The sequence below is a fragment of the Astatotilapia calliptera genome, chromosome 15, assembly GCF_900246225.1.
Source record: "Astatotilapia calliptera chromosome 15, fAstCal1.2, whole genome shotgun sequence".
Lineage (NCBI taxonomy): Eukaryota > Metazoa > Chordata > Actinopteri > Cichliformes > Cichlidae > Astatotilapia > Astatotilapia calliptera.
In genome coordinates this window covers 21,760,755-21,780,930 of record NC_039316.1, presented here as the reverse complement: position 1 = coordinate 21,780,930, position 20,176 = coordinate 21,760,755, and the positions used below count along the sequence as shown (strand labels likewise).

General features: G+C 44.1%; 1 protein-coding gene across 9 annotated transcripts in view; it reads right to left on the bottom strand.

The window, feature by feature from the left end:
• fam49a (family with sequence similarity 49 member A) overlaps window positions 1-19,795 on the bottom strand; it is a 31,833-nt gene extending 12,038 nt beyond the window's left edge. For 5 of the 9 annotated variants that reach the window (XM_026194183.1, XM_026194180.1, XM_026194184.1 and 2 more), the window contains exons 1-2: window positions 19,685-19,746; window positions 1-56 (exon numbers count right to left, since the gene is read on the bottom strand). The gene's annotated coding sequence lies outside the window, so the exon portion shown is untranslated. Of the gene's footprint in view, window positions 57-19,684 lie in introns of all 9 variants that reach the window. The other 4 variants (XM_026194187.1, XM_026194188.1, XM_026194189.1 and 1 more) reach the window with 2 other exon arrangements.
• Window positions 19,796-20,176: the final 381 nt, after the last annotated feature.

The window sequence follows — 20,176 nt, the reverse complement described above, 5'->3', positions numbered from 1 at the left end:
CTTCTCTGGTGGAGGACGTCAGGCTGCGGTTTATATCATCCGCTTTCTTTGTGTCTCTGTAACAACAAGAAAGGGAAAAAAGGACTTAGAGAAAATGACACGACTAATACCAGCGAGGGAAACGCACAGTTCCTCATTAAAAATGCACGTGCAGGTGTGTGTCACTGCGTGCATGTGCAGGTGTGTGTCACTGCGTGCACGTCGCACACCTGCCGACTGAACGGGCAGAGGATCAGCTTTCCACATCAACCAACAAAATAACTCTTTTCTGCTGATGCACACGAGCTTTCAGACAAATACAATCCTCCAGCATCACAAAACACACCTCTGAATTATTCAACACTGAAATCGACACCGCGTCTGTCATATCCAAAGAAAAGCAGCCGATTAGCCCGTCTGCAGGTTACTGAGGTACTGAACATCCTGTGCCGTGCTGCGGCTGCACAATGCTCCAATTCTCTTTAAGGTGGGAGCAGAAAATAAACAGATGGTGCTGTCAACTAGCACAGCGTCCAACCACAAGAAAAGACCAGGATCACCTGGAGCTCAGCGTTCATCTGTGAGAGCTGAGAGCGAATTGTTCCACATTTGAACCTAATATTTGTCACGGCTGTTTCTAAATGTGTACCTCTCATAGTTACACCGCAACAAAGTACTTTTAAATTATGGCGAGGCCTGACTGGAGAGAATTATGCAGCAGCAGTAAAGCTGCGCTGTGGACGGTTACTACATCTTACTACATTTCCTGTTGTGCTTGAAATGTTTGTTTTACGGCCCCACGTGGCTCATCCTGGTCTGACCGGCTGCTTGTGGACTGCTAATCTAGGCAGGAGCAAATATTCATGTGTAAATAATACCCCAGTGTTTGTGTGCAAAGAACTAGAACCTTATTTTTACCTTAATTTAATAATTGCTTAAAAGGGATCAGTTAGGCTTTTTTTATTCTTGAAGTTCATTGGAGCAGCTGTGCAGCTCGAGTCAGTTTAATATCATCCCACGACTGTTCGACGTTTTTCTGATGTGGTTTCACTGCGTTCATCACGCGATGACCTCCAGCTCCAGCTAGCACTCTGCAGGCGAGGGCGAAGTCGCTGGGACGAGAACTGGAACCTCAGAGCATTCAGGGCCATTATTATTGGACGATCATAAGAATTAGTCACTGTACAAATGACACAGTGGGCATCATAAGTTACAGCCTTCACGTGCACACACGCACTAATAAGCTCATGCACGTTTATATGGCAGCGAGGTAATGAACATATAATACATGCATCATGCAAATACTTCCACAGACACCCAAATGTTGGGCTTCTCAAACACTTTTTGTTCAACATAACACTTTTTTGCAGACAATTCATCTATTGCAGAGGTTTGTTGATACAAACGCCACGTTTGTTCTTAGCATCTGATTTTCTGATGATCCGCTAACCCATTAACTTACATAATGTAGACATGTTACCAACTGTCACTGAAACCTTCGCCTGCACTGACTCTGCTTCATCCTCTGTGGAACCTGCACAGCAACAGTGCTGAGAGAAGGGATGCTGCGGATGATTGGGTGGGTGGATGGATGGATGGGTGGGTGCCTCCAGAGACACGAGATGCTCTCCTCGTAAGGGCAGAAAGTGCAACTGTTCCCTGCGGTTGGACACGTGAATGGTCTTTAGATATAATATCACACCCACTTTATACATCAAACTTCCTTCTTTTTCTGCACTTCAGCTTCTTTGAAGTCCTCCTTCCTCTTTGCCCCATGTGTCCGTTTCATTCCCTTTTCCTTCTCTGCTTCTGCTTTCAGTCAAACAGGCAGGATTTCCCCATTTGTGCCCAACTTATCTACACAATGAAATCAAGCACGTTTGCAAAAGTCAGCCAGTACGCACTGCACTAGAATGAAAATAAACGAATTAATAAAATATGCAGCATCAACACTTCACACTTATGCCATTCATACCAGTGTGCAAACCAACAATCTTAAACTACCAGCACATTTATCACAGCACTCAGAGCTGAGCGCCGGTTTATTAGTAAGTCAATAAATCTGTCAATCATCCCGGCAGGTGGTGCAGTCAAACAGTGTGCAGGGAGATGCATGCAGACTTTTCAAAAATAAACATGTTTTTCAGGAAACATCAATCAAGAGCTAGAATGGAATTTTCCAGTGACCTCAGAGGAATAACATGCACAGTAACACACGGGCCGCTGCTGTCCCAAGGTAAGTTACCGAAGGGGGAAAACCAAAACATCTGAGCGCAGTAATGTTGATTTTATCCAACAGATCTGCTGTTAAGAGCACGAAGGTATGAGTGAGGAATGAGATAAGTGAGACAAACTGGTGGAGGAAGCAGGAAGAGAAAAAGGAGAGACTGGCGCAAAGAAACCAAAGCTGTGAGACACAAGCCAAGCAGCCTGCTTATTGCTGCACTAGAAAAGACAATTAATTAGTTTGCTATGAATCGCATTTAAAAAATCGATACTGATGGTCAACGCATCGATGCTTTATGAGGCATCGTTGTGTTTGCTGAGACTCTGGATGTTTAAGCCTGAGAGCAAAATGCTTCCAGAAAGTTCTGTTTGTATTGTAAAACCTCTGCTGAGGGACCTACGTCGCGCCCCTCATACAATAACACTTAGTTTCAGTTCAGTCTTAGTGTTTCTAACAAAAGAAGCTAAAACCAAAAAACCACAAAGAAATTTAAGAAACTGAGGATCACATACAGGGAACATCCTTCCACATGGTTATGAGAGTGATGCAGAAAATGACAGCGCCATTAGTGCTAATGGTTTTACGTGATCTAACATTAAGGTGCATTTTAAATTTAGGCTGCACGCTGGTGTCCAGCTGGACTTGTTTGGTGTGTTGATTCCCAGGACTCATCATCAGCTGTCACTTCAAGTCAGAACACAGCAAACATCAAAATGATGATTCTAACAAAGTAGCAGCAAAGTCATGAACACGCAGTCGGATTAGTCATCCACACAAACTCCAGTGACTGTAACTTACTGATCATAAAGTCTGCCCATGCTGATCATGTGGCAGCCGTCATCGTTAAGGGAGGTTCGATAAGAACGTGGATTACGCTCATTTCTAACAAACAAGAGGCGAGTGCCACAACACGTCACCTTCCCAGAGTTTATCATCTTATACAGAGGCTCAGTGAGGGTCTTCAGTACGCCTACTGTATAATAACTGAAATAAGGGGTTTTACCTCCATTCCTTCGTCCCCACAAACAAGACAGCAGGTGGGTGGGGTCTGTGCACCTGAGATGACCCTATAAGACAGGGGCGGGGAACTCCAGGCGTCAGAGGCCCGTGACCTGCAGGTTTTAGATCTCACCCTGGGTCAGCACACCTGAATCACATGATGAGGTCATTCCCAGGTCTCTGGAGAACTTCAAGACATGTTGAGGAGGTCATTTAGCCGTTTAAATCAGCTGACACATCTAAAACCTGCAGGACACCGGGACCCTCGAGGCCTGGGGTTGGACACCCCTGCTACAAGAGAGCCCCCCCCCCTTCTGACATCACACAGCGCAAAGATTAGCAAAAAAGTGCCGTTGTTTTACATCCACAAAGGGGTGGGTGGTAGTACTCGTCTCTGTCAAATATTAATAAGCAAACAAACAAAACAACAACAACAACAAGCAATTATTGAATGACGTGCTTCATCTCTCGAGTGCAGATGTTCTTCCCCTCAGCTTACACGACACTGTCAAAAGAATTGAAGAAATCTGACGTGTCTGAAGAGCAATCGGGGAGTAGAAACGAGCAAAGTCACCCTCCTGCTCTTATGTGAGCTTCATGTACAGACAAGTGCTGGCACCCTCCCTGCATGGACTGGAAAAAACAAACATAAACATGTTAACAGTCTCTTTGTGTGGACAACCACACGTGTGCCTGCATGGGCTCGTCTCACAACCATCCGTTTCCATGGTGACAGCAGAGAAGTGCGTTAAAATAAGAACGACGGACAGACAGACATGTGGACACGCTTTGTTCTATAAAGGCTACCGGTCAGAAAAAGCGAAGGTGTGTGATGACAGCAGCTGTCACTAACGATGCGAATCTCTGCCAAGAAGGCTGCTTAAAACGGGAGAGCGGCAGTCTGCAGACACATGACGAGAGGAGGGATCACCGGAGAGGGAAGGGTGGATGTAAACAAAAACATGTGAAGAAACAGATTATCATTATCATGACGGCGCCTCAGCGTCGCTGAAGTGGAGCAAACAAAGATTCCTCTTAAAGAGCACAGATCCGTCTGTCTGTGTAACCCTCATAAAACAAGTGCATGCTGGGAAAAAGCAGAGCTACAGACGTCTTTGCTGTTTTCACGTATACAGCATAGAAAGGAATACTGAGAGGCTCCGTCAACGTTTACACAGGAAAACAAAAGACTGCATATCCCACAGTTCACTGGGTTAAACTGACCATAACAGCAGATAAGTCCTTATCAGCTGTGTTTTCACAGTGTGGCCAGCAGTAGATAACCGCTGACCACCCAATAAATCTGCAAACACATAATCTAATGCAAATTTGTCTAACAGCAGTTTCCAAACAAGTGTAAAAAGCTGAAGCCTGTGTAAACACGTCATATCTTGGACTTTATTTATTCAAATTTTAGCGTCTACCTTTGTAAGATAAAAGTCATCTGTTAAAGACATTTTATGCTATTATTCAAATGGAAATGATGTTTCGCTTCCTCCACAGCTGTGATTTACAGCAGGCACCAGGACCTGTTGTTTAGTCATAAGTATACGGACATGTTAAAAGACTCACAAACCCAATCGCAGGAAGCTGCACTGACACCACAACTGACTCTCCAAGTAAGTCTTTTCTGAGTAACACAGAAAATGTCAGATACGAGTACAAATAGAACATTTGCTTTTCTTTTTTTACCTCTGAAGTGTAGAGATGGAAACGATCAGGATGTCCCGTCTCCTTTGTGCCCAAATCATGCAGCAGAGGCGATGACCCACTTTGGATCAAAACCTTTTGTCTCCTCGCTGCGACGTTGACATTTTCAACAATCAGCACATTTACACGTAGTACTGTCATCACTGAGTGCAGACAGCTGGATGAACAATATAACCAGCATCACTTGTATTTTCTCAGTTAACAACTGCAAACAGTAACGTTTCCCTAAATGAAGACTGCACAGTGAAGCAGGTTCACACATTTTTTATTATTACTCCTGTTTTCTGAGTACTTGGTGATGCTTCTCTCGTGAGTCTCTCATCCTGCAGACGAACTTCAGCTCGACTGACAGCAGCCCCTGAAGCAGGCCTCCACCTGCCGTAGGTTCTGGTTAGAGCAGATCTCCAGCTCAGAGCAGAAGGACCATCACTGACAGCTGGAGTCTGAGTGCGTCTGACCAGAGGATCAGATCCTCTCTTGGGAAGCAGAATGATATTGAGACGACCACCACAGCAAAAAAAAAAGCTGGGTTAAAGATAAGGTACTAAGGCTCGCTGTGTGGGTGGGGCCGGACCTTCATTACCCCACCTGGTGATGTTTTGTGAGCACAAACAGGCATGAAATCCAAAATGGCGTGACAGGAGTGAACCAGTAAATCAATTATTTACATGACTGAGCCTCATATCCACCACTGGAAAAGCACATTTCCAGCATCACTCCAGGTCACGCAACAAGAGTCGGTGTGCAAATCTGTGAGTAAGCACAAGTCCCACGTGAGACCACGTCGGAAACACGTTTTCCAACCAGGTGATAAATGAAATGCACGTACACGTGTGATAGATGACACAGCAGGCTAAGTTCATGATGTGGAGAGGATGGACGTTCTCTCAGGGTTCAAACAAAGTTCAACGGGCTGGAAGACTACAGCCCTCCCATGAGTAAATGAGTACGTGTGTGTCTGTCTGGAGCGTCTTGCGTCCTTTCTGCATGGCAACAGCCTATGAAAGGGTCACGAATCAGAACGGTGAGCTCTGCCACTGCGGACCTGATTTTGTTCTTTTCCACATTAACTCCATGTTTGTTAGAAACTCACTGGCCTTTGATACCAACTCACCTTCAAAACAGTACAATTAAAAAATGTATTTAGAAATATGTAATTATACATGTTTATAAAAAGCCCCACAGGAGACAGTTTGCATTCACACTAATGCAAACGAGGCCTTTCATTCATCGAGTGCTAACTGTTACACAGGAAACATGTCAGTCTGCTCGGTATGACAGAAAAACCTCAAGTGACGGAGCAGGTGCTGAAGCGTGTGGGAACTGTCTGCAGTTCCTTTGTTCTCATGCACAATTTCATGCGTGTAGCAGCACAATAATCAGCTTTGGTCTTCTGGTAAACAGAGCAGGTCCTCGTCAACATGCTGGTAAAAACAAAAATCTCATGAAATCGCATCATGTTCTGTTTCTTCAAATCACTTCATAACTGAATAATCAGATCAGCACAACATCTACCAACACAATCAGCATGGTTAGCATGCAGCGGTGAGTGCTAACATTATAGACTGATGGTTATTATACGTACAAGTAATATGTGGGGGAGGAGGAAGTGCTGTACTGATGCTGGAAACGGCTCGCTGAACCTGCTCTGCACTCTGTGGAATGTGGTTCCCGTTTGATTCGTCACAGGCTCGTGAGCCGACGGCGTTAAACGGGGGAAATATTTTCCTGCACATTAAATGGTGACGCTGGTAAAACATAGAACCTGGAACATCAGCACAGGCTGATAAGATGATCTTCACGTTAAGTAAAAAGAATAAATGGATAAATAAAAATATTTCTAAAAAGCTTGTGGTGCTGTTCAAATAATTCCCAGGTGAAGGAAAATGAGCAGCAGCCAAACGCTCGTACACTCTGGCTACGTCTGGGAGATTATCTGCAAGCCGCTCTGGCAAGGAATCAGCCACAGAGCTCTTGTAAGACAACGCAATAAATATCTGTTGAAAAGAAACTTTCCTCTGAATATTGTCTCGATTTGAGCGAACGATGCAGCACGAGACACGTTTTAGGAAAATCTGCCCAAAGTGCTGTTACAGATCAAGAACGAACACATAATAATAAAATAAACACAATAATCCCTTTCCATTATTTTCAGTAGCATGAGGTATTAATTATTATAAATAACCACATCATTACAAATTTATAGCCTAACAAAGTCCAATTAGAAGCTACATTGAAACACATGACAGGGCTGCATGACACGTTAAAGTCTTGGTACTGGTCCTAGAACAGTTTTATTTATACAGCGCCAAATCACAACAGCAGTCGCCTCAAGGACCTTTATACTGTAAGGCCGACCCTACAATAATACATACAGAGAAAAACCCACCAATCATATGACCCCCTATGAGCAGCACTTTGGCCACAGTGGGAAGAAAAAACTTCCTTTTAACAGGAAGAAACCTCCAGCAGAACCAGGCTCAGGGAGGGGCGGGGCCATCTGCCGTGATTGGTTGTACATATACAACTAAACTTAAGCGAATAGCTTGTGAAAGCACACAAAAGTAAAACCAAAAATAGACAGTGAGTCCTCGGGTATGCTTGCCCACTTGTAAGCACATTAAAGACCAGTTAACCATTTACAAAACAACAGAGCAGTTTCAAGTTTACAATAACCATCCAGACAAACGCTTTCAACCAATGATTGGCCAATTATCTGTAGCGATTAATGATTATATTGATTCTTCACAAAAAAGAAGTTTTAGCACCAGTTTAATTAACTGACTGTTATTATAACGAGTTCCCAGGAAACCTGCCCGCTGTGGATCGAGAGCTGTGACACCTGAACCGTCTTTTGGAAACCTGGAAAGAAACAGCATCGTGCCAGTTACGACACGGACGCGCCCATTTTTCTTGGCCTGCGTGTGCCCAACCTGTGTGTTCGTGTGCGATTGGCTGGCGCGGCTGCAAGGAAACAAATATTTTAAGTTTAAAAGGTTTCTGTGCCAAAGCCAGCTCTGCGAAGTAAACCGTTTCCTCTCTGTATAAACCACAGGAAACCAAAATCAACACCAATGCCCCGAAATAACTTGTGTTTAGGAATCTCTAGGAAAATGTCTGACAAGCATAAACCAGTTGTTTAACTGGTGTCTGTCACTACCAGCGTAATCCAAAGTGGTTTTAGAGTAACGACATCTTTTGCTCTGCGCCCCGTCCTTCTCGAGCAGCATTCACTACAAAGCTGGCACCGAGTGTCAGCACAGCACACAAACAACAGAAACTGGGGGCTCAACACTAAGAATAGTTCATAGTTCAGTCTGAAGCTCAGTTTGTCGCTACCTCTTTAGAGCAGCAAAGAAAAAACCATAACAGTCCCAATGCCTACTGTATGCTTTTAGGCTGTGTGCTGTCTGACAGTAGGATCAGTACACAACAATGATTAAATGTTACCCACACTGATGTACAGTATGAACTTAAGTAATGAGCCCTTTTGGGGGGGAGGGGGTCACTAAGTGGCATATGGTCAAAAACTGCTCAAGTTAAGCCCATTAACTGTAGCTCCTCCAAAATAAAAGCACATTCGAACACACCAGCTTGGCTCTCTGCATCCATTTTTAAAATCCCTCGGCTGTTTTGACTGGCGAGGAAAACAGGCCTTCAAACTGGGTTAGGGGAGCTGTGTCTCCCTCAGGCGCCCTTTGCTGGAGCAAATGTGACAGCGGGGCATTTTGGAGGGGGTTGAGCTCAGCTCAAGGGGAGGTTGGCTGAGTTTTGCCCTAATATGGACATGGGCTGGGGGGTGGGGGTGCTGTTGGGAGGGAGGCAGGCAGGCAGGGAAGAGGGTGGGCTGGGTGGAGAAGGGGAAACCTGCCTAGCACCACCACAATGGCAGCCTTGCTCTTTATCCTCCCCTCTCACAGCCTGCTTCACATACCAGCACAGGGTTCAACTGTTTTGCTCTGCTAACCACACTCTGGAGGCTCTCTGCACACTGAAGAACTCTTCAGCAGCCGGGACTCAGGCATCGAGCACAGTTCACTTTTGAGTACTTGTGCTGCTCTTTGAAAGGCTCTCACTCAGAAACAGTACATCTCATATCTGACAAACGGCTACGCGCTCCAGCTCGCTGTCACCGGAGCACAGAGCTGAGCCTCCTCAGCGGCTGCTCTCGGCTCTGTATGCCCTCTGGTTCAGCCAGCTGGGTCATTTTACACTCGCTCCATACAAACTCACCACTATCCCTCCTCTAACATCTGCAGGCAGATGAAGAGAGACGAAGATAATAAACAGACAAAAAAGTCACAGTGACCGTTATTCTGTTCGGTGAGTAGGAGGGGTGACGGGGGGAGGGGTGTCTGCGGACATAGTAAACATCTCAGAGAGGCCTCTGTCAGTGCTGAGAGTGGGATAGATGGAGGGAGAGACTGCCAAGGCGTTTAAGAGTGCATGAGGAGAACAATAAACGGAGGAAAAGACTCGAAGAAAACGAGCAAGTGGGAAAGCAGAAGCAGGAGGCTGGTATTCGGAGAGCAGGGGGAGGCAGAGTCGCTGGCTGCTAGCAGCTAGTGCTGCGTAGCGCGGGACTCCAGGCGTAAAAATTCCTCCTACGTTTCTGTTCAATGCCACTTCTGTTCTGCCCAGCCCTGCTTGTCAACAGCAATGTAGATACAAAGGGAACCATGTCTGTGTGTGAAACCAGCGCTAGCAAATATGAATGTGAATGCATCAAGCTAACTTCCTCAACACATGCCCTTTCTCTGAGAGCTACAGAGGCAGCAAGGTTGTCTTAACATACTCAGATAGATGTGCTACTGCCACAGACTGCCTTGAAGCAATGACATCAGTAGACTGTGACTTGATGATACTTCAGATACTCCAGATAAAGAAGTTCTTATTCTAAGAGAGGGAAAAACTTTTTGACAGCTGGATAAGGAGACTGGCACCTGTGTCTGTCAGGTAAATATGAAAACAAGACAGCCACAAAACAAAAACCAAACAATCGGCCTTCGAGGACTTATCAAGATCATCCAAATATGCAGGTTGTTTATTTATTCTAGAGATTCTTCTGAATGCTCCTGTGGTTGCAAAAGAGATCTGCCACCTTCATCTACAGGGAGTGCAGAATTATTAGGCAAATGAGTATTTTGTCCACATCATCCTCTTCATACATGTTGTCTTACTCCAAACATAGGTGTCAAACTCTGGCCCGCGGACCAAATTTGGCCCGCAGCCTAATTACATTTGGCCCGCGAAGCCGTGCCAAATGACTATTAGAGCTGGCCTACTGGTATTATACAGCTAATATATATATTGTTTAGGATTAAGCTTTGCTTGTTCCATATTCAGTTTTTCAGCAAAACGTGTTTGAGTCCATAAGAAAAGATTCATTCTCATATCTGGAGGAAGATTTTTTTTTCCAATAAATATTAATGTTAGCCCGCGACTTTGTTCCAGTTTTGAATTTTGGCCCACTGTGTATTTGAGTTTGACACCCCTGCTGTATAGGCTTGAAAGCCTACTACCAATTAAGCATATTAGGTGATGTGCATCTCTGTAATGAGAAGGGGTGTGGTCTAATGACATCAACACCCTATATCAGGTGTGCATAATTATTAGGCAACGTCCTTTCCTTTGGCAAAATGGGTCAAAAGAAGGACTTGACAGGCTCAGAAAAGTCAAAAATAGTGAGATATCTTGCAGAGGGATGCAGCAGTCTCAAAATTGCAAAGCTTCTGAAGCGTGATCATCGAACAATCAAGCGTTTCATTCAAAATAGTCAACAGGGTCGCAAGAAGCGTGTGGAAAAACCAAGGCGCAAAATAACTGCCCATGAACTGAGAAAAGTCAAGCGTGCAGCTGCCAAGATGCCACTTGCCACCAGTTTGGCCATATTTCAGAGCTGCAACATCACTGGAGTGCCCAAAAGCACAAGGTGTGCAATACTCAGAGACATGGCCAAGGTAAGAAAGGCTGAAAGACGACCACCACTGAACAAGACACACAAGCTGAAACGTCAAGACTGGGCCAAGAAATATCTCAAGACTGGTTTTTCTAAGGTTTTATGGACTGATGAAATGAGAGTGAGTCTTGATGGGCCAGATGGATGGGCCCGTGGCTGGATTGGTAAAGGGCAGAGAGCTCCAGTCCGACGCCAGCAAGGTGGAGGTGAGATTTACAAGGAGGGAAAACAGTACACCTCTCTGAACAGTGTCTGGGAGGCTGTGGTTGCTGCTGCACGCAATGTTGATGGTGAACAGATCAAAACACTGACAGAATCCATGGATGGCAGGCTTTTGAGTGTCCTTGCAAAGAAAGGTGGCTATATTGGTCGCTGATTTGTTTTTGTTTTGTTTTTGAATGTCAGAAATGTATATTTGTGAATGTGGAGATGTTATATTGGTTTCACTGGTAAAAGGAAATCATTGAAATGGGTATATATTTGTTTTTTGTTAAGTTGCCTAATAATTATGCACAGTAATAGTCACCTGCACACACAGATATCCCCCTAAAATAGCTCAAACTAAAAACAAACTAAAAACTACTTCCAAAAACATTCAGCTTTGATATTAATGAGTTTTTTGGGTTCATTGAGAACATGGTTGTTGTTCAATAATAACATTATTCCTCAGAAATACAACTTGCCTAATAATTCTGCACTCCCTGTATGACCACACAGATGAAGGTGGCTGAGTAATTAACGTAATTAACACACGATTGCTAAACAAAACTAATTTTACCACAAAGGTCAGCTAGCATATGGTTAGCGTCACTGCAGGTATCATATGGATGCAGGCACTTCTCTGAGAGCTATGTTACATTCACTGAAGCATTACATTAACAGACTTGCCTTAAGGTCATGACATCAGTAGACATGCAGATACTTCAGACAAGTCAAGCAAACATGCATTCAAAGGAGACAGGGTCAGGGAAAACAGCTTGATAAGGAGACTCGCAATCTGTCAGTTACATATGAAAACAGGACACTTTTAATTAGCATTAAAAAACAATGCAATATCCACATCAATCTGTTTCACATGCTGGTCAAACACAGCCTTTTGCTCATTTCTGTATTTGCTCTCTACCAGTGAGGCCCGGCAGCCAGTGCTTCTTTCCCCTTCATCACTCCAATAACATATTTTTCTTCTTTATTAACTCTTTGCATTTTCAGTACACCCACAGATGAGATTGCTGTTCACAGCTTAGAGAAACGCTCTCAAAGTAAGTTCTGTAAAAACAGAGCGAGGTGCTGCTTATGAAAACGAACCTATTTAAGGCTTTCCATAAACACTGCTGTGAGGGCCGGTGTCATCGCGTCAAAGCGTTCTGCGAGGACACTTGCAGCTCCCTGGTCTGCTGGCCTGACCCAGGCACACCACGGGGCAGCCATTGTTGCTGCTACAGCAATCTCACATTGATTTATTCTCAAGAAATAAATATAGGTCTTTCCTCTGTATCTTACTTACACGCTGTTACGGCCCAAACTGCTTCTGTGTGTGTGCACAGTGTAAACCCAGGGTTTCTCATTGATCTAGATCATAAAGTACTGAAAGGTCATTTTTGTATAAATATTTTAAATGATCAACTTTCCCCTTTTTGTTTGCAGTACAATATTCTGTAATGGAAATTTCTGCTCAAGAAAATCAAAAGTGGTCGAAATGAGCAGTTAAGACTTGGGAAACATATTGTTCACAGCGCATCAATCATTAGTGATGCATCACACACAGCAAATGAAATGATGATAATAGCTGTTTATTGTGGTTTGGCAGGGCTGCAGTACGTCACAGAAAGTCGATTTTTTCCTGTAACACCCTCTGTCGGGAATTCAAAGTAATTACAAAATCAAATTATCAAGATTAATAATCAACATTAATCATCACAATCCCAACATACAGTAATCGGGGTCAGAGTTTAAGCCTGCAGCCCCCCCAAGCTGCTGCTGGTTAGATCTCGCCCACTAGTTTTACAACCTTCACTGTAAAGCACGACAGCCACCCATTCCCGCCCTCACACACTTTTAGCTTGTCATCAGAATCAGAATCAGAATCAGAATCAGAAAGGGTTTTATTGCCAAGTGTTGAGCAGGTTTACAACATTAGGAAATTGCTGCGGTGCTTCAGTGCAAACATAGTGTCATAAATAGCACTTAAATAGACATGAAAAAATAAAAGTAGGGATAAGAATTAAAAGTGCTACGTAGAAAGATATGTGCATGAGTGCAGGTGGTGATCAGTGCCAAACATGGAATGATGCAGTTACACAGCGTAGGGTCATGTGTTAGTGGTGGGTACAGTCATACAGTTATTGTTCATGTGTCCAACAGCAGAGGGGAAGAAACTGTTCTTATGGCGAGAGGTTCTGGTGCGAATGGACCGGAGCCTCCTGCCTGAGGGGAGCAGGTCAAACAGACTGTGTCCAGGGTGAGGGTCATGAATAATAAACTCTGAGTTTCGGGGTTCCTGCTGAGATCGGTGACTGTGCACAGGCTCTGATCCTTCTCAGAGTCGTCCAAATCCAGAACAACAAGTGTTGTGGCACAGCTGGCTAATCAAAGTTATAGATATTATAAAGTCAGAAATAATGTGTTGTGTATCTGAGCAGTGAGTCCAGTTTGATTCCCAGCCGGCTGGACTGTTTGCTACCCTGACCTTGTTTCCCATGTTTCCTGTTTTTCCCCCCACTCCATCCTTCGGTTCATCTCGCTGCAGAATTATGCTTACAAAGAAAAGTGTCTTGCACCACATGGACTAGGAAGCATGACACCCCGTAGCAGAAGGCTGACAGCGTTTAGTGTTAAATGGTGATCGCCTCTACGGAACCGAACACAAATATAATTACACTTTTACACCCACGAGCAACAACATAAACACCAGTGACAACTGGATCAAATGACATTAATCACTGCACAGGCACCAGTTAATATCAGGCTGCATGTCGACAGTCAGTTATTAAAGTTTAATGTGCTAGGAGCAGGGAACATATCTATGAGAGTTTGACATTTCCAACACGGACGTTGCTGTGGGGTCTTCCACATATGCAGTGGTTATCACCAAGCCCGGCGGGAATTATGAAATTACAGTAAACTGGAGAACTTGGCAAATCCTAACGGTCTCATTTTCACCAACACTGAGGGAGCTGCTGAACAACAGCTGAGCTCAGTGAGCTGTGAAGGATAACTGATGCAAGAAGAGCAAGAAGGGCAAGGCTTGGATTATTCTTTGCTGTGGACAAGTACTCATGTCTGTTGTACTTTTATCAAGCTTGCAGTTATAGTAAGAATAAAACCTGCAGTAGTCAGTGTGATCAAGCCTACAAGGACAAAACTGTGTTAAGCTCCAGACGCTCCAAACTGTCGCCCCACTCAGGACACTGACATGTGTGACCGAGTCCACGGGAGAACGACGGACTTTCCTGACCAGCTAAACACAAACAGAAGTGTAGACTAATCGACTGCTTCAACAGTAAGTAGCTAACATGAGCAAGGCTAGCACCAGCTAGCTTCATGTTCAGTGTAGTGATTCCTGTGGCTCCGTTTATTCTGACACAGCCAAACAATCCTGAGACGCAGCACTTAATCTTTGCTCATTTTCAACATTTATTACAGTCGTTAGTGTGGAGATAAGGGAGCTGCAGTCTCCAGCAGAGAGCAGGGACAGGTGGCTATAATAAAGCCCCCAGTAAACCAGTGTTGTACAACAACGACAATTAACAAGGCTTCACAAAGCAGCATCTCAGCTGCCAACAATCACAGGTGACAAAGGTTAAGCGTGTAGTTGGCTGATCCCTCACACGCCTCCCTACAACGACTGTCACCCACAGCTCAGTCTGACTCTTATCTTGTAGTTTCTGAACTGTGAGCTGCTCTTCCAAAGCGTTCCAATTTTCCACTGGCCCAGAAAAAATGATTCTTTCGGCATTTGGAACCAAGTGAACTGCCAAAGCAATTTTGTGCAAACTGTTGTAAGTAATTTGAAATAAGCACTTGTATAACGACTTGGGCTTCAGAAACATGTTAATACCAGACATAACGCAGACCTCATAAGAATGAATCTCAGGTTGGTTACAAAGTAGCAAAACCTGAACAACAACCAAAGCAACCGAAACAAACTGAAATAATTATGTAAAAAACAAACAAACCACAAAACCAACTATTGCTGTGTTATTAGGCCATGTGAGACAGTTTGTGGTTATAAAAGCGGATGAATTCAAATCATGTCATTGACTAAAAAAAGTTTCCTATTATATAGTAAACTTCAAAACAGCCAATTGGGAGTCTGCGTTCCCAGTACAACAGCACACCAAACCAAAAAATGACTACTAACAGTAACACACGAGCAGCCGAGATAAACGGAGGTGACCATCACGACCACGGCTCTGAACAACAGCGACACAGAGCAGCGAAACTGCAGCAAACAGCCAGAGAGCTGCTGTCACGCTGACAGGATGCAAGCAGAAAAAGTGAAACGTGAGTGGGAAGTGTGCAGGGTCATTAGGCAGAACGGTTGTACACACACGTATTTGCGCACACACAGACAGATAAAGACACACAGACGGGTAGTTTGGTGTAAAACAGGAACTACGGCAGGACGGCCACGGTCTAGTACACACAAATAACCAGAGTAATATAACCAGGAGGCTTAAGAACAATATTCGCGGTGAACACTAAATGTTGGAGGATTAGGCTTCAAAAACATTTTAAGCTTTTAAGAGAATAAGCTGTCCTAACAGTTAGGATTTATTTATCTTGCTCAGCCAGACTGAGAGCCTGAAAGGCTCATTGTTTCAGTAAGCACTCAATTAAAGCTGAAATGATCACCTTAATTAACAGCAGAAATTTGTTGTTGTCACTGCAGTAAAAGCACGGGTGTCATGGATAACACTGGGAACGGCTCTGGTTTATTAAGGTGTTGCAGTAGATGGAGGCAGTGTGACAGAAAGCAAACGTGCACAGAACCAGGGCCCCAAAACTGACGCAGCCAATCATACTCAGCCACCTTTGCTTTCCATACAAAGGTAGTTTTATTCTTGGACTCGAGAGCAGCTCATGGTCCTTCTTCAGCTATTGCTGGGCCTTGGTGACAACCCCCAGCTGAAGGCATTTTAGCTCACTTCCTTGAAAACAGAAGGGTGGGTGGGCCTTTGCTAATCACAGCCAGATTTTAATTAATATAAAAAAACTAAACATAAAAGCAGCAGAAGAAATTATTCTGAGCAAAACAACAAATTTTTTCCTCCGAGAACATTCCAAAAACATCGCAGTTTTATCTGCATAGAGGAAAGAAACACGCCTTCCAGCTGTGTTTTCAGAGCGGGGTCTATTTTACTCAAACACAAAATATACTGTAGCTTAAAAAGAAAAAAAGGGGGGCTAGAAATACCATAAAATGCAACAAAGGTTGATTTCTGTTGCACCAAAGATGGCCACATGCACAGCCACCCCCAAACATCAACTTAGATCCCAGAAAAACCCAGAATACAAATCTATTATCTGCAGACCTCTCACGCAGATGTCCACACACAACTCGCTCGTCTTGGATCAAACACGCTTTTTGTACAACTCTTGTACCCCTAAACTTATGAGGTCTCAAAATGCTGGAAAAATAAAGCATCGAGCACCTTTGAGGGGAAACACTGACACTTCAAATGATCAAGGTAAAAATGTTGCACGTCTGGATTGGACGGTAACTTTTGTTACCAAACTGCATCTAACATTCTGCACCTTTGCTGGAAATGTCTTTTTAAACAAAGTTCAAAGCTGCAGCTCATATATGAAAACAGCTACACAAACACACAGAACCTGTTAGCTGAGCATCCGAGGCTCTGGAGCCAGGGAGAAATCGGTCCTGTTTTCTCTTCCAGCCCAGATGGCAGCATTGGCTGAGTCAGCAGTGGCGGATGGTCCGCAGCAAACTGGATGACTAGCTGCTGATAACAGGAGGAGAGCTCTTAGCCAGCGTGTTCAGTCTGAATGAAATCATGACTTTAACAACTCTAACACAAATCCTTTCTTATCCTAAAAGGAAGTACACATTCAAACTATTATAACTGCCAAAAGCCCTCATGTTTGACTTCTCTAACGTACTTTATGCAAATATACTATTTCCATTCCGCACATACATCAGTAACGGCCCACATTGCTAAATGAACACAGAAAGAAGAAGCATCATTTTGCCCAAAATGTGCCATGCATAAATAAAATGTGCCAGACAGTCTGCAGAAGCTGCAGGCTGGCCTCGGCTGGCGTCGACGGTGAAATAATGACACGACAAGACTTCCCACCGCTTGCACAGCTTAAGCCTCAAGATATTGGACTTGGCAATGGTGCAGCGCTAGCAGGAAATCCTTTGGGATTTCTCATGTCGTATCACAAAGCGACTTGTGATTCATAGCTGGACTCGGGCAAACAAAAAATTGCTGCTGTGAGCAGTTTCATTTGAAGTCTGAGAGCAGCAAAAACTGCAAATACCACATTACCTTTGAAACAGCCCATGACAGGCTAACGTGGCGCTCTTCAGTAAAGCTGCTGCTTCACTCTATGAGCAGAATGGCTGCCAGGGCGGCACCAGCGGCTCCCCTGTGCAATCACAGCAGTTCACACTCAACATAAAGATAATGTTTTATCAAAACTAACATGCAAGTTTGGGCTAGCTTGACACTGACAGTTTCTGTTTTGTTGTTAAAGGAATAGGAAACAGACATCTTTAAGCATCTTTATTGTCATGTTACAAAGCATCTCACAGTGGAACTGATTAAAAAAAGTCTTCCCAAGCTGTGACGTACAGCAAGTGTTACACCATGTGCTTCCCTCAGGCAACCTGTAATGCAACAGCAGGTTGAAAAACCACAAAGTACAAATATGCCACTGTTCGACAGGGTGTGAGATACCATATCCTGTTTTTCTGTTGCAAAGAAAACCTTGAGCAGTGAGAGCGCAGAACTACGAGACTTTCAACTGATATCTGGCAGCTTTCTGACAGGACGATGGGCGAGCAGAGTGCTGGACACGCCATTCAAATTGTGCCATGCCTAATTTTTAAAGTCTGACACGTTTTTTGCTCGTGTTCTCGTTTTAGCTGGGAATGTTGGAATATGTGGAATGGTTTACAGCAACCACAGGCAAACAAATATAAACTGATACTTCAGTTACTTTAGCCACATTGTTGAAACAAAGGTAGATAGTTTCGTTCTTGTCACACCCAGTGTACAGAACACAGCATGCATCACAGGTCACTAGAACAATATGCATTCATAAGAATATTTAACAAAGGTCCTTCCCAGTAGTGCAGAGGACCTCTTATTGGACCAAAAGTCTAATAAAGTCAAACAGAACTGGCTTAAATGCTGCAGCATGTATGACTCTGCGTGTCCGAGCACATCTCCACGGTTTCAGTGTGTACACCACTACTAGTTCTGCTTGGCCATGCAAATAACATGCAAAGCATTTCAACTTCCTTCATGTGAGATCAGGTTCATTCACACCAGCTATTGTCTAACATGCAGAACTCTGAAGTGTTAACCAGCATTCCAGAAACGCTGCAATTACTCCCTGGAATACTGACTGAAACAGGACAAATCTGCTCACACATGCCCCCACCACACACACACACACACACACACACACACACACACACACACACACACACACACACACACACACACACACAGTTGGGAAGTGCAGCTGTTGCTGTATGTCCTCTTGAACAAAAGAGCGCCATTTCAGTACACCAGGGCCTTGATGGGCACATTCCTCTTATTGCCTAGAAAAATTTGCATATCAAGGTGGTTTTCAAATTGAGAGATTTGAGTCAAGACAAGTCTGTCAGTCTGCCTGTGCTGCAGGCTGTGAACAAATTTGCACCCGGCTCTTGGACTATGTTTGGTTAATTCCTCTGGCAAGGCACAGCGAATCTAGATTCCACCACCTACATGGCAGCACTGCAACGGATGGAGGTACTGGGCTGAATGAACCAGGGGCGGGGGTGTGTTGTTGTTGTAATAGGAAATAATAAAGTATAGCCTGGAATAACACCCGGAGGGCCGACGCAGAGCTCCACATTGTAGATCATGTCAGGACACACAAACAGCTACTTTTATCAGCTGCAGACTGAGGCCACAAATACATTATAACCGCCTTTCCCCCTCTGCCAGTTCAAGAGGCAGCAATCAGTCAGAAATTACAGCAGTAGAAAGGAAATCATTTAATCCAACCACCTGCCTGAGGATGAACCGGACACTGTTATCAGTCTGCAGCGGTGTCTACACAGCAGTGATTTCAGACGGAGATAGTTGTTAAACTGTTATAACTTTTCACCGAACCGGGTTCTAACATATATCTGCTATCAAAATAGAGCAAAAACAATGCGTTTCTATAAATCAACAACGGGAAAACAAGAGCAGTGTGGCTCGAATTTAACGCCTCCAGCAGTCCCGAGCTAAGTTTGTGGGCTAACCGGACCGTGAAGCTAGCACCACTAAGTAAACCTCGGAAAAGAAATCACAACATATGTGAATATCAATAGAACAAAACCGCGGGCAGATAAGACTTAGTACAACAATTACGCTACCACGTAACTCATTTCAGGAGCTAATATTAGCTAGCAAGTTGGCGCTTCCTCCGCCTGCTCCCCATTACTCCATGTGAACTCGTTTGACAGTCCCCGATTTGTACGGGTACACATTTTGGCAAGACACCAAGTAAAGTTAACCCACAGACCCCACCATCTTTGCGGCCGGCAAAACACGAATCGAAGTTGCGCAAACCTCAAAACTCACCGGTATGTCTGTCGGTGTAGGAGTCTACAGGAGCTCAGCACCGAAGCCTGGCTGTGTGCAGTACTTTCACCGACCTTGGCAGCTCTGTGTGTTCCCGGCAGCAACAGAAAACAACACTCTCATCACCCCTCCCTCTGCCAGCAGAAAAGCCATGAAGAAAGTCCGGTTTCAAGCCACGCCCACTCCCGTTTCGATTGGTCGATATTAGGGACAGTACGAGAGAAGCCAATTAAATTCACTCTTTTCTTCTTTTTAATATCCAATGATTATGCGGGAAATTATTTAGCCTCCACAGTGCCTGGCAGAGCTTTTCTGTCTCAAACTGAAAGTTCACGATGAAAATATAATAAGCTTTATATGTTTTATCATTCATTAAACATAAAGGTTTATGCATTCAGGTAAGTTTAAAACAGACAAATCAGGCTACGACATAATGCGATTTGTCTGTATTACATATTCTCAGTGTGTTGAAATGTACAGATTAAATCGTCA